The 23,590-nt window shown below is 39.6% G+C and overlaps 1 protein-coding gene across 6 annotated transcripts in view; it reads right to left on the bottom strand.

Annotated features, from left to right (window-relative positions):
* The window catches only part of TENM4 (teneurin transmembrane protein 4), a 611,632-nt gene that overhangs the window by 587,353 nt on the left and 689 nt on the right, over positions 1 to 23,590 (bottom strand). The gene's annotated exons all lie outside the window — the stretch shown is intronic.

Consider the following 23,590-nt stretch of genomic DNA (forward strand, 5'->3'; position numbering starts at 1 on the left):
CACACTAGAAAAAAAGGAAAAAGAAAAATAAAAAATACTTAAAGATCTTATTTTCCTGACATTACAGGTACTGATAGTGGCTCAGACCTACCAGTCCGTTCCTCATTGCTTATGCACCTCAGCAGCTCTGGCTGCTCATGTATGGTCTGACAATTCTTCCTTGTCTTTTATGTACAAATTCTATTTTACAAAGGCAATGAGATTCCCCAGTTAGCTCATTTCAGGGAATTATTGCATTTTTTCAAATAGTTAGTCACTTGGCCTTCAAGGTCTTACATAGTGCCTTGTGACACACCATGCAAAGGCTCTCAGTAAAAGCTGGATATAGTGACACTTCCTAGCACTTGCATGATGGGAAATGAAACCTTTGAGGCTCCTGTGCCCAGCAGATTTCTTAGAAGTGCAATCTTCTGTCCCTCCCCACTGATTTTGGATCATTATCATTCTTCTCAACTGTCTTTCTGTCACCTTCTCTGTGTGTTGAACATTTTCCTCACTGCCTCTAGGAATCTGCTTCTTCTCATCCTCCTCTTTCACTCACCATTTCCTTACCTCTTCTCTCCCAGATTCTGCTGCTAATTAAGGAAATAATCTTCACGTCCTGGACATTTTCTAATTTGCTCTCTTCTTATGAAGGCATCTCTCCTTCACTCTTTTCTTTGGTCCTGTTGCCTATTTGTGTCTACTCTTATTCATAATAATCCTATATTAATTATCCCTCTCTTCTATTCTTCCCATCTATATCTCCCTTTCAAATCCCTGCTGGGAATCTGACAGGTAATTATTTATTTCCAAGCCTGTAAAGTAGAAATGGCCTGGATGAGCTGACATTGGGGAAGTCCTGGTGGCAGACCATGAGACAAGTGCACAACTCATTCAGGAAAATCACAGGGAACGCTTTCTAATGAGATGACATCCTCATCTGGTATAAAAAGGCATAATTTATTTCAGAAGATAGTCAAGGATCTGCCACTCCAGGATCTGCCACTCCAGGATCTGTCCCTGAGACAGAAATGCTGAGTATAATTGGAAAAGTCAACATCATCCTACGTATTTTTAAAATGCCCTGGTTTGCATTTTACATCTTTAATTTAGATGTAGAGAGGACTAAATTCTGGCTGCTTTAGTACCAAGGAATTACACAGCCAGCTTTGGAGATTTATCTTTTTTTACCCATTTATCTTTTTCTTTTTTTTGTTTTTCCCCCAAGACCATATGCAGCACTTAAACTCTCTTGTGAGATAATCAGAGTTTTTGGTATTATTATTGTTTATGTTTAACTCTTATCTGAAATTAGGAAGTAAATAGGAGCTGCTCTGCTAGCTCAGCAAGCTGAGGGTCTGCTGTATAGATTGTTTTGTACTCAGGGGACTGGAGCCTGATCTCCTTCCCACATAACCTATTTGGGTAGAAAAATCACAACCACTATAATGAGTAGTATCTTTATCTCAGTGTGTCAGCTCGGAGGGTGCTCTTCTGGGAGAAAATTAAATGTGACCTTCCACTGTTGATGCAATACAAACACATATATACTACTCAAGCTTCTGGATCAATGGCTGTTGCTGCCAGCTCTTTGATGTGCAGTACTCCATACGAATGATATGAGTCCTAGCACTTTTCTTTGTGGATTCAACATTATATTTGAGAGATTTTGGAAGTGAGCTCAGTATGCAAAGATTTTCAAGTATATTCTGTCATACAAATGTCTGAACAATGACATTGTCCAAGATAACAAGAGTATTCACTAGCAGGACACAGTCACTTAACTCTTCTGAAGTCAACAAAAGTTTACAGAAACATTGAAGAGACCATGGTCTAAACCACTCAAGATCCAGGTTTTAGGACAACTCCCAGCTCTGCCTCCATTCCTTTCTCTGCTTATTTCATCACTGTGTTTGTATGTTGGTTTTGACTTGGATAGTGTCAGTTTTCATTGTATTTGCTTCAGATTTGTGACCAAAGCAGTGTTGATAACACTGTGGATGAAGAGTGTTTAGTTCTTGCTGAGTATAGGTTACATGGAATCAAGGTTTTTTCTGCTCCTCACTTCACCCCATCAGCAAGTTGGTTAGGGGTGCAGAAGGAGTTGGGAGGGGACACAGCTGGGACAGCTGACCCCATATGACCTCATGGATATCCCAAACCAGGGGATGTCATCTCAGTATATAAACTGGAGAAGAAAGGAGGAATGTTTGGAGCGATGGTGTTTGATTTTCCAAGTCACCATTATAAGTGACAGAGCTCTGGGGATGGCTGAACCCACGGGTGGTGGTGAATGAATTCTTCTTTTGCTTTGCTTGTGTGTGTGGCTTTTGCTTTCCTTGTTAAACTGTCTTTATCTCTATCCACCAGTTTTCTCCCTTTTGCCTTTCCAATTCTCTCCATCATCCTATCTAAGGTGGGGAGTGATCAAGCATCTGTGTGGGGTTAGGTACCTGCTGGGGTTAATCCGCAAAAGCTTGATAGATAAAATTATTTTTTCCTGTGTAAGAAGGTCCTATAGCCCTACCACATACTAAAAAGGTTGCTTTGTAACCTTAACCCTTACAGATATTATAGTACAAATATTGAGCTAATATAAGGACTCCCTTTAACCAAGCATAACTACTAGGTCCACTAAATAGTCTCACATGTTCATGAGGTAGAGACACTCTGCAAATCAACTGTATCACATTTCTGTCTCTCACAGATCTACCCAGAAACAGGGGAAAGAGACTGCAGAGAGCGCTGATGGTCAGTGACTTGATAACATGCTCAATGAAACTCTCTTTTTTATCATCTTTGAGAAATGAAAAGAGCATCTATGAGTTTGAAACCTATTTCTCATTTTCTACAGCACTCTCAAATAACTGCATGAGAGACTATGTTGCATTGTTTGATAGAAATCCATACATACAGATGGATCAAAAGTAAATGTCCAAGGTGCAGGAATTTGACACTCAGTAATACCACTGATAACAAGCATATGATTCCAGTGACGTCAGTGGAGTCACACTGGCCTATAATCCAACTAATGGGAATGAAAACTCATCCCATGGGTAAAGATAAAAAGATATATAGTATTAAATAAAAATAGACAGTCAGAATAACTACCTCAGCCTTGGGTAATATGTTGGGTAATAGCCTTTACTATTAGTTTTACTCAAGGGAAATTTTACACAGGGAAGAGAGGTTAAATTTCATGTAGAAGAATCAATTCTTGGGACAAAGGAAAATGACAATGATAAAAGCAATGACAAATATTGCTGAAGGTATCAGAGAGAAACAATTGCTTTTCAGATTAACCATTCTCTTTTTAAATTGCCAGAGACACTCTGCTATAAAAAATAGGGTGTTTCTGAAATAAATGTATTAGGCATTTTGGGTCCAAATTTGTGAGAGTCCCTTAGAAAAGGCAGAAACTTTTGTATCATTCTTCATGAGTTCTCCACTTCCTCAAGTGCTTTGGGAATTATCTGTTAAAGCAGGAATGCAGTGAAGAAAAACTAAAACAATGTGCATAAATACATAAAGTTGGCCCCATGTCAGCAAAATCTGGTGTGTGATAAGGAAAGCTTTGTGCAAGGAATAGGAATATACCATGCCACAATTATTGGTTCAATAATCAATTGTCAGGGGTTTCAAGCTGCAGTGGAAGCTATCGCTTGCCAAATCAAACACTAAAAAAAGAAACAGGAATAAGGCCTTGAACACTGCTGCACTTATAAGTTACCATTACCTGCAGACATACTCATGAACCAATGGTCTGCTGAATCTTGCAGAGCCCAACAGTTTTCTGGAAGTGAAATAACATTGTCTCACAACACTAAGTTTGCCCCTGCCACCTCAGTTCCCAAGAAGCCTGTCTATTCCCATAAAGCCAATGCCCTTGTCTCACTCTCTCCTTGCTTCTGACAGAAGACTAAACATTGCTGATCTTTGCCCTAATTGGAAAGACTGAAAAGAAAACAGTTGGAAATACAAATGAGGCAGGAATACTTATTTCTCTTATGTTCCAGCCTATTGGAGTTTCCTCTCCTACTTCTTTGACCTTAAAGAATGAAAAGCTATTGGCCAAAATCATTAAGGGATAAGTGGATGCACAGTCCACAAACTGTCTTTTGATTTGGCTTGGTCTTCAAAGAGCTACTAAATCTTATGTACCAAAAGAGGGATGGGTTCATATAGTCCAGAGCTTTACAAAGTGCCATTGACCAAGTGTTCTCTCTTAGGATTTATTTTGCATGGGTGTAACTGAGTGAAAAAGGCATGATCAATGATGATCAAGGATTTCCTCCATCCAGAAGCCAGATTAACTGAGTTTGTGTCTGTTTTAAACAATCTGAACTAGTGAAATCCTTTGGTGGATCAAATAATTTTGGGTTTCTCTTGTCTTATTTCAGTTGCAGTTTGAGGGAATGAATAAATGAGTAATCCCAATCAAGGCATAGTATTGCCTTACTTTTAAGCCAGCACCCAGCTTCCAGAGCTATCCCCATGTTTGTTTACAGCTGTTCCAAATTGTCGTGTATCAGTGATCCTTGTTTTAATTTTGATGTAATCATAAAGAGTTACACTAAGAGATACATAGGTGATACAGACCGATACTAGAAGCAGATCAGAAGCTTGGCTTCTATTTCAGAAAAGGAAGAACAGTTTTCCTTTTTCATTACTTCTTCCTTTGCTTGGTAATAAGATCTATAGATTTGTTGTTTTCTTCTTAAAACAAAACACAACACAACTCTGCATGACGTGAAGGCAGGGTTGCAGGCTGGAGCAAGTCAGAAAACTAAGAGAGGACGTGAGTCTGGAAAAAACAAATCTCCTATACAAAACCACATGTAGTGAGATATCTCTGGGTTAGCAACAGGCAACAAATTTTGGAATAAATAAATGCTATATGTTCCTATCCATGCTTTGACCAGTCCATACTCTCAAAACCAGAAAAAAATTGCTTTTTATTTCCAGAGTTGAATGTTTTTAAGAGGATTTAACTTTTCTATCTATTCATAAATTCCAGTTCAATCTAGAACCAGTAACAGACACTCAAATCTTCACTCTCCTGCATCACATTGTCTATCTCTTGTCACATATAAGGTATACTAGGATGTAAACTGTTATCAAATTATAAGTCGTTTTCTTTCCTTTTGTACAGATGCAGATTATTGCAAAATGTGAAGAATTGCAAACAATCCAGATGATTATAAGAGAATTTGCTTTCTTACATGTTCAGTTTCATTATATTCAGGTTTAGGGCATATGAGTACTTACAATCAAACAGTTGATAAGGGGAAAAAAAAAACCAAACAAGAAAAAAAACCCCAACAAAAAACCCCTGAATGGTTTTAGAAATCAAAGCTCTGCTCAGAGAATGGAGTTGTCATTATTGTTGTCATTATTTCTAAAACATGTTCAGAGCAAAGAAGACCACTGCTATCCCCTTGGAAGACTGTAAGAATGACTGCTGAATATCAAAATATGTGTATATTGTGTATTCAGAAGTTATACAGATAAGAAGGACCACTAGTCAGATCCTTTGTGTAACGCAGAGTGGAGGATGTAGCTGAGTTAATTCTGGTTTGAATGAAAGTATACACTAAAAACACAGCAAAGCAAAATATAATCTGTGTCTAGAGAATCATTATATTCTTCCTCAAGTTATTCCTTTCATAGTAAATAATTTGTAGCTTGCCTGAGGTCTCTTTGCTTAGCTTCAGCTTTCTGACACTTCTTACTCACGTGTCTTTGTTGCATATATTCAGAAGAGCCTTCTGACACTGAATTTCTGGGAGCCCTGTAAGTAGTCAAAATTGCGTTGATCCTTAACTTATACTTTCAGAAGCATAACAATTGCAATTTTCCCCTATTGTCAAATATATGATCTGTTACTAAGCATTTAATCATTCTCATTTCTGTTTTCTAAATTTTCTATAGTCTATCAACATCCTTCCTCTATTACTGGTACCAAACTGAAGTATTTCAACAGTAGTTAATCGATGCTAAATAGTGAGGTGACTTGACTATGCCTACGTGAGGCAGCCCTGTTCATGTACAGGAGTAAAGATTCACATTATACCGAAAACTCCTTATTTACTTAATTATCCATCATGCCAGAGAAGCGTTTTTTGGTCTTCGAGTGCCTGGATAGAGTATCCTCAATGATAGGTGCTGAAGAGTAGCTCTGCAGAGAGCGACCTGGGAATCCTGATTGATAATAAGCTAAATATGAGCCAGCAATGTGCCCTCGTGGGTAAGAAGGCCAGTGGCATCCTGGGATGCATCAAGAAGAGTGTGGGCAGCTGGTCAAGGGAGGTTCTTCTCCCTCTCTACTCTGCCCTGGTGAGATCTCATCTGGAGTCCTGTGTCCAGTTCTGGGCTCCTCAGCTCAAGAGGGACAGGGAAGTGCTGGAGAGAGTCTAGCACAGGGCCACCAAGATGATCAGGGGACTGGAACATCTTTCATACGAGCAGAAGCTGCGGGACCTGGGTCTGTTAATTCTGGAGAAGAGGAGACTGAGGGGTGATCTTATTAACTTCTATAAATATCTCACTGGTGGGTGTCAGGAGGTTGGGACATCCCTTTTTTCTATAGTAGCCAGCAACAGGACAAGGGGTGATGGGATGAAGCTGGAACACGAAAAGTTCCATTTAAATGTAAGAAAAAACTGTTTCAGTGTGAGGTGAGGGAGCCCTAGCACAGGCTGCCCAGAGGGGTTGTGGAGTCTCCTTCCTTGGAGGTCTTCAAGACCCGCCTGGACATGTTCCTATGCGACCTGATCTAGATGAACCTGCTTCTGCAGGGGGATTGGACTAGATGATCTTGAAAGGTACCTTCCAACCCCTACCATTATATGATTCTATAAGTGGGCCTTGCTTTTTCTTTTTTTTAGTATATGAGCTTACATTAAGACATTGCTTGTTTATGTGTAGCTTACCAAGATACTTGGATCTCTGTCCTACTCTTTTGCTACTAACTCTCTCAACTTTTAAATCACCTTCAAACCATTGGCAATGACCATGTTTTTTTTATCCCAGGTCTGTTACCCCTGTTAAACACAGGTAGCAATATAAATCTGGGAAATACCATCTCATGATCTTGTAAAAAATTAATTGGAAAGACAAATAAGAAAGTAAAAAATCAGAAATAACTTATGGAGAGGAACTTACACCCTACTGGAACAATTATCTTTATGAATAAAACTTTAGTCAGAAACAGCTCTTCATATACAGATGGGGATTAGTTAATCTTTGTTGCTGTATTCAATATACTTTATGAAGGATAAAACCCATTTGGAGTTAATGTATTGGGGGTATTAAGAGTCAGCTGACACCTGCATTTAACTAAAGTCAAGTTAACGGGAATGCTGAAACCATTGCACACTTACTCATCTCACAGAGGGGTTTTTAACCTTCTAGTTTTTTTCTTACATAGTTTGATTACTAAAACAGTTTTCCTGTCATCGTAAGTCCTTGGCAATACTGGATACTGTGGCAACTCTAAAAACTAAAAGTTATACCCTTTACTGTAGACTTTTCTTTCTTTTTCTTCTTTTTCCTTTTTTTGGTTGACATATACTCAATGTCCTCTTGTAAAATACTATTTGGCAATGTCTCTATCTTTATTGCTGACTTTCAGTCACTGTTTCTCAAGTGGGAAATAATATGCCTTGGAGTTATTAATAATCATATGGAACTTTCTCAGAGTAGTTGGGGTGTGAAGAATACATTCCAAGGACATCTGTGTCATTTGTATACCTTCTTGCCTAGATGTTAGCTATCTTACAAGTCATAAACTACTTCTAATTAGGAACATCAAGATACAGAGACAATAACAAGAAGTGACAGGGAGCTATTGGTATTGTAGTTTTGCCCCAAAGAGACTTTGAAACCGTAGAATTTGACAGGGGTTTCCTTTCAAAGTATGATTCTGTCTTATTTTGCAAATAAGAATAAACTCCAACACGTGGTCCCACCTGCCTGTTCTACATTAGTGTTTAGAATATAAACTGACCTGAATTGCTGGTAAGAACGTAATTAGCATGGCTACAGGGTGAGTAGTCCCTCCAACATAATAATTTATTAGCACTAGAAAACCCTGGGCCTTGGCCAGTCCAAGCTTCCTGCCAAGGAGATCTGAAGAAGAAAGGAACATAACCCACAGGATTTTCTGACTCTTAGGACAATGAATTTTGACAAGGAACCTTCCCTCCACATTCATTCTAAGTTAAATAGGAAAACTGGGATTTGATACCCAGTGGGTTGCAGTGGTTACTTTAATTTCTATTAGTAAGCAGCTCCCTGGTGATCACAAGGTAATAGTCCCCAGCTCCTTCAAAGACAAAAACAGCATCTACTTTGGATAGACTGGCTAAATAGATGCTTTAACTGGACAGATGCTGAAAAAAAATTGACATGCTTGCCTCAGGGGTGGTTTGTAATCTGTCTTTGTCATATCCCCCAGTGCAACTTGTAAGAAAAGATGGAGGTGTCTTGCCTTAAACTTTAAAATATATTGTCCTACTGCTTTACTCTGGATGGCTCCCTAAAAGGATGCCAAAATTAAGAGTAATTGTTATGAGCAAGCTTTTAAAGTATTTAGGCTTTATCAGCTTATTTTGGGATCTTCCCATTGCTATCTGCTTTTCACAGGAATGAATTTAAGTCATCCTGCACAGTCCTTTTATGTGTTATCCAATTTTTGCAGCTTTAGCACATCAGCTGCTCCAAATAATCTGAAGTTTAAGAAAACTTTTAGACTTGGAGAGTCTTTCTCCACCTCCCAGTCACATATTTTTCCCTCTACCTTTGTTCAGAAAGGCAGAAAGCAACTTGGGAATGAGTGATACTTGACCTAACAGTTAAGATAAATGTAAGTTTTTGATTTTGTCATTCACATGGTCTTTTTGAAGGTAAATTAAGGAAACAAAGGGACTTGTTTTCATCTAGTGCAGATCTTTCGATGCAGCATAGAATTCTGTTCATTTCTAAATCTGTCATTTGAGAAAATGTAGATTTGGAAATGCATCTGTACCAAACACAGCACCTTATACAGAGTGCTGGAGCCTGTGAGCTCCTGACAGCTAAATGGCTAATCTTTTCCAAGTGGAAGTAACAATTCTTTGTCTCGTGTGGAACAATGAATTTGCAATTGAGAAGATCTGACAAAGTTAAAAAGGGTTTTGTGCACATATTTGAAGAAACTGACATTTTTACAATTTGGCATGGAATTGTCTTCTAGGAGAGCATTGAACGGATCAAAGTAAACACATGTAGGAACCTAATAAAACCAAATGCCCCAAAAGATGGGTCAACTATCTTTTTACTTTCCAGCTCGACTGCAAATGTGATCCCCTTTCAATGATTTTGTATGAAGCACGATGAGCTGAATTTCTGTAGCCTAAAATGAGTGCCAGGGCACTGCAGTGATAGATTGAAGGAAGGGAGAATAAAAGACAGAGCTGCCAGAACACAAAAATTATTTGGCAAAGAAGAAATAACTAGGAAGTTATTAGATTTTTTTTTATATATATTGGCAGATAAACTAAGAGATAAAAATGCAAATGACTTCTCCTGGGTCACAAAACAGTTTCAAGCAGATCAGAAGTCCCTGTGTCCCCTCCTTTAACCTGCTTATTAAGGTCAAACTCTCTCCTTAAAGGCTAGTTAGTGTAACTACAATTATATGTAGTCTAATCATGACTTGCATTATATTTATATCTCAAATTTAAGGTCCACCTAGCTCTAAAGCAGAAAGAATTGGAATAGGATGTCTTTGGAGCATGTCCTTTAATGAAGCAGTGGGGAAGAGATGTCTCTACAAAACCGGGCAGCAGTGACAGAAAAGGGATCATCTAACTTGCCCTGTGGGACACGATCTGCAGGCTGGGGATTGTTCAGCTCCTGCCTGATCTGTCTTGCACATATGCTGTAAAAACAAGTGTCAGCTAATGGAGCATGGCTGCATGCTCAAGGAAAGAGCAAAGTGTGTTGTGCAGCATGTCTCGGTGGGATCAGGCTCTGGACAGTTGGAGACCGACAGCCGCTGGCAAGATGTGCTGAGAGTGTCCAAGATGGAAGATTGGTAACCTTGGACGGAGTGAAACAGCTTGACAACAGCTATTTTAAAAGGCATTCCTCCAAGAAATTAGCCTGAAATCTACACCAGAGACATAGAGTTAAAATCAGAGGTGAATGACATTAAGCTTCCCTTATTTGTCGACCCAGCTGCAAGAATCTTGCAACGAGTTACCTAGTGAGACAGGAATTACTGGAGCTGGTCCAACTCCATCATGCAAAGAAGTCTAACAAGCAAAAACATCACTTGTGGAAATATTCCTGAAGTTCCAGGATGACTACCATGAAATCTCAAGAGTGAAATGATCTAACAGAAATGAGGAACTGTTTAGGTAATGAAAAATCTCACATGTCACACTAAGTGTGGCTAGAAAATAAGATCCAAAACACCTTGCCTCCTCCCGCTCTGACAAACAAGTAGTTAATTATCATATTTGGTGGAAAATGTAATTAAAAGCATAAAATTTAAGGTTTAATTATATTTGGTATATGTTACTGGCAAAGCTTCATGAAATATCAACAATTTTCTTTCTCATCTGTGAAGTGCTCAGGGATCACACAAGGACAGGGAGTAGGAATATGAAATACACTGTGCCAAAAACATAAAATGTGTTGTTTCTCTTGTAGCTTTCTTCATTTTTTCCCACACTTTCCATGCACATCATTCAAAGTAAAGGGTTTTTTTTCAGCATAGCTACTTTCCCACTTATTTGGAAGCAATCAACCCCACTAAACCTTTTCAACATCAAACTTACTACAGGAAGGCACAACTTCTTATAGGACACAGCTGAGTTTCATTTGAAATCAGGAACAAATTGATGCATTCTGATTTAACTTCAGCACTTGATTAACCCAAAATGAATCAAAAAATGCTGCTCATTGACACGTAAAACCATCCTTATTATATTACTACTCATAAAACTTCATATGCAGTGGCACAACTGTGCCAAAACATTCAGACAACAAAACTCAGCTTAATTTCAGAGATTTACACTCGTTTCTGAAAGACTGAGATACTCTGCCTACAACCAAACTTTAATTAGAGCTAAAATGACAATACAATACATCCCATCAAAGTAGGCATGTTATTTACAGCTGCATATTTAATTCTTTGGTTTTCAGGTGCTCTGTACTTTGGGATCACTAACATGCTGCTTAAGTAAGAAATTCATTGTACAGTGCTTAAAACACAGCTGGAGGGAGATGCACAATATGCCACGCTGTTAAATGCCACTGGAAAGATGTGCATGCAGCTCACATGGTGATTTCATTAATACAACTTGTACCCTTATCTATTTACTTTCTGATTATTTCTCTTTGAAATACTTGGCCTGTTTGTGAAGGACAAGTATTAGACAGCTTGATGCTGCAAACAGATGTGGATGCACTTAATGGGGAAATCCAGTACTTCGCGGAAGGGCCAAGATTTCTCTGAGACTCTACACAAGATCAAGCATTTGGCACAAAGTCTCAGAAAAGTAGTTATTTGCTGTTTATTATGGGAGGATATTGGAGCATTAGCTCGAGGTCTGAGAGTGCTCTAAACTCATCATGCAACATTCACAATTTCAGTTAACAACAGGGGATCGCAGCTTGAACGTTAGTATTCGACGTTACAGCCTGACCATCGTAACTGAAGCACAACTTTCCCTGCTATCACCATCCAAAACTGCACTTCTGAGAAGAGGAGCAACATAATGGAAATGTTCCCTACCACTATACAGTGCGTAGACTCAACAAGCATACAGAGAAAGTCAGTGCTTGCCAACTACTCAGGAATTCAGCTATGTCCAGATTTTATTGAAGACTTATCAGATAGAGAGGGAACAGGTAACATGGGTGAAGCAATAAAGAGCTCTGTTAACTTCTCTGCTTGAAGTCTGGAGGTACAAGAGTTTGCCACCAATTACCCTCTTTCAAAGCAGTTCACTCAGATGCTTACGTTTAGCTGGGATGAATCAGGACTTGAGTGGGATTTGAGTACGCAAAGACATGGCAAAGTATTTTGCACTTAATGTAGAGCTGACACAGAGCACTTTCACTACAATATAATGAGGGACCTAGGGGAGATATTTTGACCTAAGTGTTCTGTGAGCCAACTTCCACTAACCATGTCAGATATACTATTAGCACAGTTTAGGTTTAAGGATGTCAAGATTATGTCAGTGAGCACTGGTCAGATAATAATGACAGAATGCTTTGTAGAGAAATCAGTATCTTTCGTTTCTAAGGACAGAATAATCCAGTGACAATTCCACAAAGTAAGAATTAGGTGTTCTGCTTTCAAAGGTCACATGTATTGTTAATGGAAACCTGGAATATTAGCAAGGACAAAACTGTGAAATATTCAATATTTCAGATAGAAAAACAAATATCAGGTTATGGACAACAGAGGTATAAGGCATGATCCCAATCTATAGACGGCTTCCTTTCAAAGCTGGATGTCTACTTGCTGATATCCACTAAAAGCCCACACATTAATTACAAAGGGAAAAAGATAAGAGTCCAATTCATTTAGTTCTTTTGTTCCAGGCATTTCATGGCTGTCAGTTTGAAAAAGGCCCACATTGAAGATAACCCTATAAACAGCATAACTTGGGTCCTAAAAAAAAAAAAAAGGTATACTTCCCCCACATATGGTTCTAACAGCTGTGGTTTTAAATTACCATTGGGACATAATAATGTATTTTGAATGGACTGAATGTTAAATAGTTGGCTCCTCCTATGTGATAGACATCAGCGCTCAGTGGATTAAGCAGAAAACTCCCCATTTGTGTCTTTAGCTGGTGTGTACTTCATTTTCAGCCCACGCTGGTCAGTATGATTTAATACTTTGGTCTGATGTCCCTCTCACCAACAAGAAAAAGGGTAAAATAAGATTGAAGAAATGAAACACAACAAAACCAGGCAACATCCCCCCCCACACTCCCTTTCCCAGGAAACAATGCCAGACTGCCTGCATTGTTCCTTATACAACTCCTACAGCCCTGCCAGGGAAACTCACTGGAGAGGACAGCTGAGGAAGAAAAACGCTAAATAATTCAAAGCCACTAGCATCAAGTCTGATGCAGGTATAAAAATAGTTACAAAATACCACTCTACATGTTTTCATTATAGGAACTTTGATTTACTTGGAAACATCAAGAAAACCCCAAACCTACCACTCTCTCGGCCTGGTACACTCAATTAATTGGGCAGTTAAAATGACATCCATTTCTGAACAAGACTTCAAATTTCATGCCCATTTCATGCTTCTGCACTGGGGGATCCAGCACAGTTCCACAGCAGGAGTGGAAAAGTCTGATCCAGAGCCCATTAAAACCAACAGGAGCCCTTGAATTAAGAGTAATAATCCTTGGATCTGGCCATGGTTTAAGTTAAAGTGTTGTGGTGCTTTGGGTATTCAAGTAAGATTGGATGTGACTGACTTTTGTTATCTCCAAAAGCCTTTGTCGCTGGGAATGTCCACTTCGAAGCCAGAAGCTGTGAGAGTAGCACACGATTTTTAAAAGAGACCTTCATGAAATATTCAAGGAAACACGATGCAACGGGAGCTACCATGTAGTCTGTGTAAAGTTAACTCAAGGTATTTTCCTTTGAATAGAGGGAAGGAGAGAGAAACAAACAGGAGTATTCACAAACGAAGTATATGTGCTCACATACACACACACAGAGCAGCTTTGTTGGGACTGTGTGTGGGGAAATTAAGTGACAAGAAATACCCGAGATATATATTTATTTATTTAATGCACAGAGGAGATGTTACTGGACTTTTAGCTTTCTGTACTCTGAAAATGTGTGGGGCAGTGAAAAAAAGGAAGAAAAATAAATCAAACCATCTTCACTGCACAGAGAGTACAGGCTGCAACAAACCAACTCTAGCACCAAAAGAGCTGGCACTGGTCCTTCTGTCTCTGGTATTTTCCCATTTCCTCACCCCCAACATAGCTTCTCAAAAAGACCCACTTTTCTTCCCTAGTATCAGCTTCTTATGTCCCCTTCTTTCCTGTCACTGCCTTCTCAACTAGACGCTTGCTGCCTGCTAACCTCGGGAGAAGACATAAAATTCCAAAATACACAAATACATAAAATTCAACAAAACATTAATTATGCAGAAAGTACAATATAATATGAAAATAAGTGGTGCAGGTGTACAATAATGCTGTTCCTCTGAGCCTGGGAGCAGTAGTATTTGGCACAGAGAGCCACAAACAGATGATGTTTTAAAGCATGCGGGGGGGGTATGCAGGGAGGTAAGCAATGGTTTGGAGCCTCTATACGAGTCATTTGTGCATCCCTCCAATTCCAAGTAATATTGTCAACAGCATCAGCAATAATAAGCTATAAAACTCAAGCTCTGAAGCAAGCACTGTTCAGGTAGACCCAAATGCCCACCAACAAACAGGGCTTTAAGTGACAGATGGGTGACTTTACTCACGCTTTGTTGTGAGATAAAAGCAAAGCAGGAGTCTCCAAATCCTAGGCATCTTTACAGGGCATCATGAAGACAATATGGATTTTAGTATAGGAAGGAATGAAATTTAGGAGATGGAGATGCAGGGGAAAGATGTCAGGCTGTGAGAAGATGGTCATTAAGTTGTCCCTTGGTTCAGGACTCAGGTGCTCCAGTGTGGATGAAGTGAGTGGCATAATTCGCTGTTCGACAGAAGAGCAAATGCTCACCAGAAAAAAGTCTAAGGGAACAGACTCAGATACTGTAGATGAGAAGCAGAAACGTTTGAGCCACAGACAAGTTCACAGTCAGATGTGACAGAACAGGCAGTCTTGTTGTTCTTACTTCATATTAAGTACATTTTACTGGTTATATTTTTGTTCATATTATCCCCAGGACAAGAATAAAAGTCAAAATGAGAGTCTTTTTCATTGCTGGGCTTTCTGATTCTCTCCTGAAGCCTCCAATCATTATACGACAACCTGCTCTCACAGTACTGAGTAACTAGCTGAGTGATAAAAACATCAGATGAAATTCACTATCAATAAACACAGAAGTAAAGCATAAAAGGAAAACCAATTCTAACAATGCATGCACAATGTGGGCTCTAAATTAACTGTACCACACAGGAAGGTGTCTGGGGAATCACCCTCTACAAATACTGTCTCTCTGCTCGTGGCAGTCAAACATGCAGGGAAAATCTTGGGATATGTTAGGAAGAAAATAGACAATAAGAGGAGAAAAACATAACAGGATGATGCTGTAGAAGTTAATTATGGATTTCTGTCTTAATGCCACATGCATTTTTGGTCAACTCATCTCTAAAATATAAAGTAGAACTAACAGAGATGGTGAAAAGGGCTGTAAAGATTATTTGAAATACAGAAAGACTTTAGCAGGAGAGATGAAGTAGAACAGGGATTTTCAGATTGGAAAAGAGCAACAAAAAGTGGGAAGAACAGCCTTTTATCATATCATGATGCCTATAATCCACAAAGTAGGAGTAATCTAATGGAATTAGCAAATTGTGAGTTTAAAGCAAAATAAAAAGATGACTTTTTCACTCAATTGCATGATTTTTAATTTTGAAACTTCTTTTTACAGGATATTGTGGTTATCATGACTATACATTGACTACAGAAAGAATTCAGTAAGTTGATAAAGGATAATTGCTTCAGTAACTGCTGAACAGAATGGTCCAAAAGACTGCCCTGAAGGTAAAAAAGTGCAACAAAAAAGGTACACTCTGTATTTTAATATTTTAAAAAATAGGCTTCATATCAGCACAATACAACCATCATAAACAGTTGGCAGCCCAGGAAAAATCTCCTGGGTCATGAGAAAAGCTTAAAATCTCATCACCTCCAAAAAGTTGTTTGTATTTTCTTCTTTCTTCCTTTTCCTTGCACATGCTCCCACCGTATTGACTCAATGTAAGTCACTAACTTCACAGAAAACCAAAACCAAAACAAAATTCCTAGTAGAAGATGACGCTAGTTTTTCCCTGGGTTGTGAATTAAATGGTCAGACATTCTGAAGGAGTGGGAAGACAGGAGCTGGGGAGAGAGGATATTGGGAGGAGAGGAGAGGTAGAGAGCAGGACCCTCTCCTTCCATGGGAAGAGTCCTGAGGTTAACCCATGTGAAACTGGAGCCTCAGCAGTCACCTGTAATGATTGCAAATAAAGAAAAAAAAAGGTGATCACATAATTCCACAATTATTTGCTCTTTCAGGTCTGTGGATTTCCTCTTTTCCCCCTCTTCTTTTATGGCTGTGATTTGCAATAACAGTTGCCATTACAGGAGAATGATGTTATATCGAATCAGAACTCTTCCATCAGGAGGACTATGAACCCAAAGGTGGGATACAGTAGAATTTGTGTGATTGCTCTGTCAATGCAATGTCTCCTGAGATTTCTTTGGGTTTAATCCCACTCAACAAATCCTACGATGTTGTATCGCTTTGATGCGGCTTTGTGGGATTCTCATTCATTGTATTCACTTTTGTTTCCAGGAAGCTTGAGATCTCATCCTCTGCTAACATATGCTGAAATGCATGTGTCAGCTTTATAATAAATTACCAATACATAAAAATATCTCTAAAAGGCACAAAACCAAAATTAATTTGTAACAAACTCTCAAGTTATCTGTTTATTAGGGAAAGGCAAAGTCGGTAGCGCTGTCAATTATGGGAAGAGTGAGGCAGCTTTAATAATAAAGCAGCATTTGCAGTTTCTCATAACTATACTAAGCAAATTGTTTGGGCTGAAAATTTCCATGCCAGCTGTCTGCCTCAGGCTGAAGGTTTTTGGAAAATTTCAGTCAAAACAGTTCAGCAGATTCTGAGAACAAGGCTAGGGAAAAATATGTTGTTTTACCCATGTTAAAAAAAAAATGCCTTTAGCCTTCTCTCTAAAACCTCCTCTGGGATCTCTAGTACTTTACAGGAAGGGCTTGAAATTTGCCTGAGAGACAACTGTTTTCCTTTTAATGAATTTTGTTTGAATCTGTGTGAGTTTGGCTAAGTTTAGACATCTTTCATAAAAACACTGTTGCTACATGCTCCTGGGTGCATTTGTACACATTTGCCAGCTTCCATCATTTAAATTTCTACCTGTGTGGGAATAAACAAGATGCTTTGGGCTGTGGGACATGCCAGGTCTGCATCCAAGTATCAGAACTGAAACTGAAGATACTCTCTGGTACTCGACATGATCCCCAGCCAGAAGGAGCTGAATGATGTTGACGTGAGACACCTGCAGTGCAGAGGTTAAATAGAGGAAAATGGGAATGCAGAATAAAGCTGGAAGAGGCTAGAGGTGAGTAGAGGACCAGACTGAGTAGGATAGACTGAGAGGGATGTGTTTATGGAAGTAGAGTACTCTGTTAAACCAAGTAATGAGGATCTGCTAACTTAAAACCACTGACACACACAAATACCAAAGTGATGCACGGTGGCAAAGCTACCAGCTTTTACAAGACTTAAAAGAAATTCCAACAAAGATTAGACTAACAGACCAATAATAAGATTTTAAAGTACATACTGGAGACCTGGAATTTAAGAAAAAAAGCACAATGAAAGATGCCTTAATTGGATGCCTTGTCTGCCTTCATTACAACGCAGTCGTTGTTTACAGGACCATGCCTAATCCAAGCCAACCTGGAGATGAAGCAATGAGAATGTGGAGTAGAAGATGAGGGTTACAGTCCCTGTCTCACCAGTTGCAGAGCTGGAACATTTGTAGTGACTAAGCAGAGGATGGAGGAAAGAGGACAAATGTGTTTCAGATTAAGGCAGCCAAACAATGCCCCAAGGCTGTGGGCAATGTTGGGCAAGTCACTCAATATTTCATAACTGTGTCGAAGCTAAGCGTGTTGCAACCTCTGGATGATCGTCTTGATAACTTGGAGTCTGATCTGCTTACGTGTCAAACGCCCACAACAGCAATTAAAGGCCATGTGAACTTTGCTTTTCTTTAGCACCACAAGTAACCCCCAGTCACGGCTCTGTCTGCAGGAACACATCGTTAGATCAGCTCCTGAGATCTCCTGTTCTTTCTAGCACAAAAATCTGTGCCAATGCCAAAAAGCTTCTCACACCTTAAACCCAGCTGCACAAAGGGCAGTTTTCTAGAAACAGCAACATCTTCATGTTCCAGGCTGATGGGATCTGTGCTGCACCAAGCCCAACCAGCTAATACCATGGGTATCAATGGGCAGGAAGCAAATTCTAGCATCCTTTATGCTCCATCAGTTTTTCCTATCACTTCTGACAGTTCTTTCTGAAGGCTTTTTGACTAACCAAACTCTCATTTCCTATTCATCATTGCATTATATAGGTAAGGATGAAAATGATTTTCAGCAACCAAAGGAACAGAGGCGGTTCAAAAGGAATTGGCAGAATGCTAAAAAAACATCCATTGAAGTCCAGAGGACCCAGTAGATGAGACGATTTATGGCTTGGTCTCCAGGACTTTGATTTCACGTGAAAAAACCACGCTTTAAGATACTGCTGTTCAGGAATTGAATTCTGGCTTCTTTTTTCACTCTATACAGCATGACATGGAAGACCAAGACTGGTTTTATGCATGGACCCAATAGTCTTCAGAGAGCACAGCCCTAGACTTAAAGTTTTAAGTAATCTTCAGATTTTCAGTGCACTTATTAGAGTTTGAGAAGGAAGCAAAGCCTGTGAGCCCTTTTTCATACACAACACAGGGCTGAATTAAAACAGTAAAATAAGATTTAATGCCTCTGTTTTCTAACATTTGATTGTTTAACTGATCAACCTGCAGAATACTTTGAAGACTCAGTGTGTGTAAACACATGAGCAGGCAAGCAATGCTGCTTCCACTCAGTGTTTAAAAGAGAAAGCTGCACTGAATAATCACCTAAACCTTAAATCAACGGGCAGCAAGACGTCTCCTGCTTTCACATTTGCTCAAGCTGCCTGGTGAGCACATCTGCCACTGGTGCTTTAGTGGTAGCTATGATGGTAAAGTAAGATTCTGGACTGCAGTGTTTTTTCCTAGATTGTAGCAAATATTAATTCACTAAAGCCATAGAAGGTATCAATGAAATCTAGTTTAATCATCCCCATTGAAATAGATTGATAAATGCATTTCAGCAAACTCTCCTGCCTAAATCTACCACCAGTGACTTCTCTCATCTTATTCTCTTCTGTCTTTAAAAGAAATCAGGATGTAACACCCCAGACAGCAAGTCTTACTTGGAATAGAAGACAACTGCTAGCCCTATTCCATTTCATAGAGTATTTTCCTCCTCCTGCATGCCAACACACTGGAAGAACATAGACTTCTGTGTCTGCTGCTTTCACGGACATGTCTACACTCAAAGAAAAGATGATCTCTGCTGATGCCATGAAGTTTGAATCCCCTTAAATCACCAACAGCTTCATTCACAGCACTTTGGTATGAGAGGCACAAGGTTTTTGGTGAGTAAGTCTCAAACTTCCCAAGAAATTTGAACTTTCTGTAAGAAGTGTTTGCCACTCTACATAGCCAAGGAAACGTGCCCTCCTATTCAGATTTCAACTCTGCCTTTAAAGATGCTCCAGGAAGAGCGATTCAGAATAGTTGGAGATATATAAATATATATATATATTTAGGAAAATTATTTGACTACCTGTGCAGCAACAGTGAAATGACATAGAGGAGTGTAAATCACACATTTATTCCTGAGTAAATATATATCCTATGGCTACACTACAGCATCACTCCTCCAGCTACGCTGATACAGTTGAGCTATAAAATTTCTCCATGATTCTTTTCCCTTTTAATCTACAGCAAAGGGGAAATACACTTATACTCATCTTTTAAAAACAAAAATCATCTTAATTACAAGGCTTTTTCTCTGAAACACATTGGTCAAGGATCCATGACTACTCCATTCACTGGCAAGTGTTGCATGTTACTCTGTCAAAGTGCCCAGCAATGCCAATCTGTCAGTTCAAAGCAGGAAGGGAATATTTTAGCTTTTCCTTCCAATAAGCTATGCTGATAGACCTGATAATACGGCAGGTAACAGCTAGTCTTTAAATCTGATTTGACATTGATTTACAGAGTTGCAGTTCTTTGAATCAAACCTGAGAGAGAGAGAGAGTTTCAAGCCACTTCACTTTTTGATACTACAATTACACATCTCAAACACAGAAGAGTTTGCTTTAAAAAAGAAAGAATAAAGTCTCAAACGTCTATGGAGATAAGATAAAAAGAGAAAGTGATGCTAGAGAAGATATCAAATGAGCAAGTTTGTGTTTATTCATCTTTTTAATTCTTCTCCCCGCCTCCAATAAATTTTTAAAACCGCCTTGATTTGAAATCCTAACAGGAAATCACATATGCCATGAAACATTCCTCCTGCCAAATCTCTCTCATGGTGGTATTACTGCAATATTTGTAACTTTTGATCTGGAAACATCAAGTTACATAAGATCATAGTTCTGCTCCTTACAAGGATATGATTCTGTCAGAAAATAAACCAGTGAAGCGGGAACTCGAACAGAACTGGAAATGACTTTCCCAGGGACAAAGTAGTTTTGCTTAAGCTTCTCAGTGATTTCAAAGTGCAAGAACTCAAGGTTTTATTCTCCTGAGTGGAGAAGTGGTAAACTATCAGGTTAAAAATAATCAGAGTGAGTTCTTAATTGGAATATTGTACACGTTGAAGAGGGAATGAAATAACATTTTAGTTATTATGCGCTCCAGGAAACCAATCAAAGAAAATAAAAGCAAAAAAAAAACCTCATCACTTTGTAAAACAAAAGAGAACAACATTTTCCCTTGCCAGTGTACTATCTGCTCACCAAAACAAAAGGAAAGTATCTAATTTAAATGAGTCAAGGCAAATAATTAAGCTACAAGGACTTCAAAACCCCACAGTCTTCTCAGCACAAATCTCACTCCTTCCTCAGACCCATCAAAAACAGACCGATGTCTTGCTTTTTCCATCCATACAGTAAAATAAATCATCAGAGGTGGGTGGAGATATGTCTCTCCCTCCCCCATCAAAATCAGGCAAGCAGTTTTACTCTCTTCTTTCAAAGATTTTCCCTTGCCCTTTAAAATCAAACAAGGTAAATTCTCCCCAGAAAAGCCTTTCTAAACTAGAACCGCTTGCTAGTATAAAAGGAAACTACAAAGTTAACTTGTTTACCTACTTTTGCTTTTTCCCCCTTCCGCTGCCAAAGTCCTGAGACCTATTTCTACACCAAAAGATCTTATTTCTCTACCAAAACATGACTTTTGTCTGGCTTTTTTTTTCTCCAGATCACACAAAGAAATAACAAATTGGAAATCTCCTCTTATAAAGATGTACACACATGCACGCACGTACCTACAGGAGGGGAGGGTGAGGAAGAGAGGTGGAACTAGAGTACATCTCAGTATTGTGGCACTAATTCCCAGTTCTGGTGATTTTTCAGGGGGGCAGGGGGAAGAACTGAAACAGGTTGTTTGCAAAAGCACCTCCTCTCCTCTCCCTACCCCAGCTGTGGATGCAGACCTCTTCCCAGGGTGGTCCTGTGCAGAGCTGTGGTCCAGCCCTCTGGGGGAATCACAGCCCAGGGAACATTTTCACCTGGCTGGGAAAGGCTTGGCCACACACCTCGACTTCACTCTCCCCTCCCTGTCCTCAAGCCTACTGTAAACCAGCACAGAACCTAATTTTCCCTGCCCATGTGCTGCCTCAGGAGTCACATTCCTAAGGGATCATGGCAGTGAGGAACCCTCATGGCCATAAAACAGCCCGCATCAGCGAGGGCTGATCCAGCAGCGTGGCATGGGCTGGGAGTTGGGAATTTAGCAGGGAAGGGCAGCTAGCAATGGCCACAAAACAGCAAATTCCTGCAGCCTTGTAACACAGGCAGAGGCAAGAGAGCTGCTTTGAAGGCTTCTCTCACTGCAAAACAGTGCAACAGAGACACATCTTCCTACCTTTATGCCTCCCCCCTCTCCACACACTCCGTACTAAAAATATATAGCTACACACTCCCTGTTTTTTCCGCCTAAGCCTATAAAAGTGCTACATGCTGAGGCACTAAGTGGGAGGTGCCTGGATCTGAAAAGGCCAATGAAATAAATTAACTACAAATCCCTGGCTCAGCCTCAGCCTCCCTCAGTGAACTTGGGGAGATGTTGGGGTTTTTGGTGGCCGATGCCCTGCCCTTGCTGGCCCAGTACAGGCACACATGGCAAACCTGAGGTATTGCAGGCACATATGGCACACATGTTGGGAGCTGAGCACTTTCCATAGGAGAGGAGGGGCCACCCTACTAGAAAGCAATTTTATTAGGGTCAGTGAAGCAGAAAGCAGTGGGGTTGGGATAAGCTGGGATCTGACAAATTCCCCATCCCAACTCCTGAGCCCCAGAGCAGGGAGCAGTACACTAACAACTCGCCAGGCTACAGCAGAAGTTTACCTACGAAAAGCACAGATAACTTGCAACTTCAAATCTTCACTCTCATTTTCTATGTCCCTCCCTCCCTTTTCTCAGAAAAATAAATAAAAAAAAAAAACAAAATGCAGCTCTGAATTCAGACTTTGCCACAAAGAGTGAAGTTGAGGTGGAGAGGTTATTTCTCAGTTTGACTCAGGGTTTTGGTGCTTTGCTTGTTGATTTTTAATCATAAACCCCAGAACTTTCCTGGAAGAGTTAAAAGCAAATGCATTCAAGACTCAAAAAGGTCTGTCTCTCCAGTCAATAAGTATTTAGCTAGCTCTGTTTTGGCTGTATAGAAAACCTATTTCAGACTCTATATCCCATAAGGAAGACTGTGGCATAAATATGTATGGTTTGTTGTGGGTTTGTTGGTTTGTTGCTTTTTTTTTTTTCCCCAAATCATGTGCTTAGCTGGTTGTAACCACTGCAAATTTCTGAGCGTGGCCATGGCAGGAAAGAGTAAATACATACTGCCTCATGAATACTTTAAGGGTTTATTTCTTATATTATTTTTTAAAGATTTGGCATGCCTTAACTACTACTTATTTCAAAGTAATATGTCTCAGATATTTTAGACCAAGAAAATATATCTATATATATAGAGAGATATATACTTAATGAAAACAACTACCAAGAAATAAATGTCCTTTGGTAGCAGACTGTTTTCATGTTCAACAGCCAAAATTTGTATTTCAAAATGCAAATTGCTGAGAATGTGAGCAGGAGTCTGAACCACTGCGTTTCTCTCAGGCACTCCAGCATCTTTTCTCAAACGCCACACTGTTTGGGGGAGCTTTTAATGCTGGCAGGGCATGGCTGGAAGCAGGGCTTTAACATTTAATGCCTAAGAGACACAATTGTCCCTTAAGTTGCAGTCAAGTGCATTTTTCTTATTTTTCTGTTGGATTCAAACCCACCCTCCTGTGGAAAATGGGAGACCCCTTTCCCATCCCCATCCCTGACTCTATCACAGATCCAAATGTAAACATACACACACACACACACACACACTCCCACCACGCACCACCCTGCAGCAGGACATGGGGACGGGGCGGAGGGTTCAGACAGAGCAAAAGAAGCTCTGTGCAGCTGAGAAATAGCAAAGCACTTTTTTTCCCTCTTATG

This window comes from Colius striatus, chromosome 1 (assembly GCF_028858725.1).
Source record: "Colius striatus isolate bColStr4 chromosome 1, bColStr4.1.hap1, whole genome shotgun sequence".
In the NCBI taxonomy this organism is placed as follows: domain Eukaryota; kingdom Metazoa; phylum Chordata; class Aves; order Coliiformes; family Coliidae; genus Colius; species Colius striatus.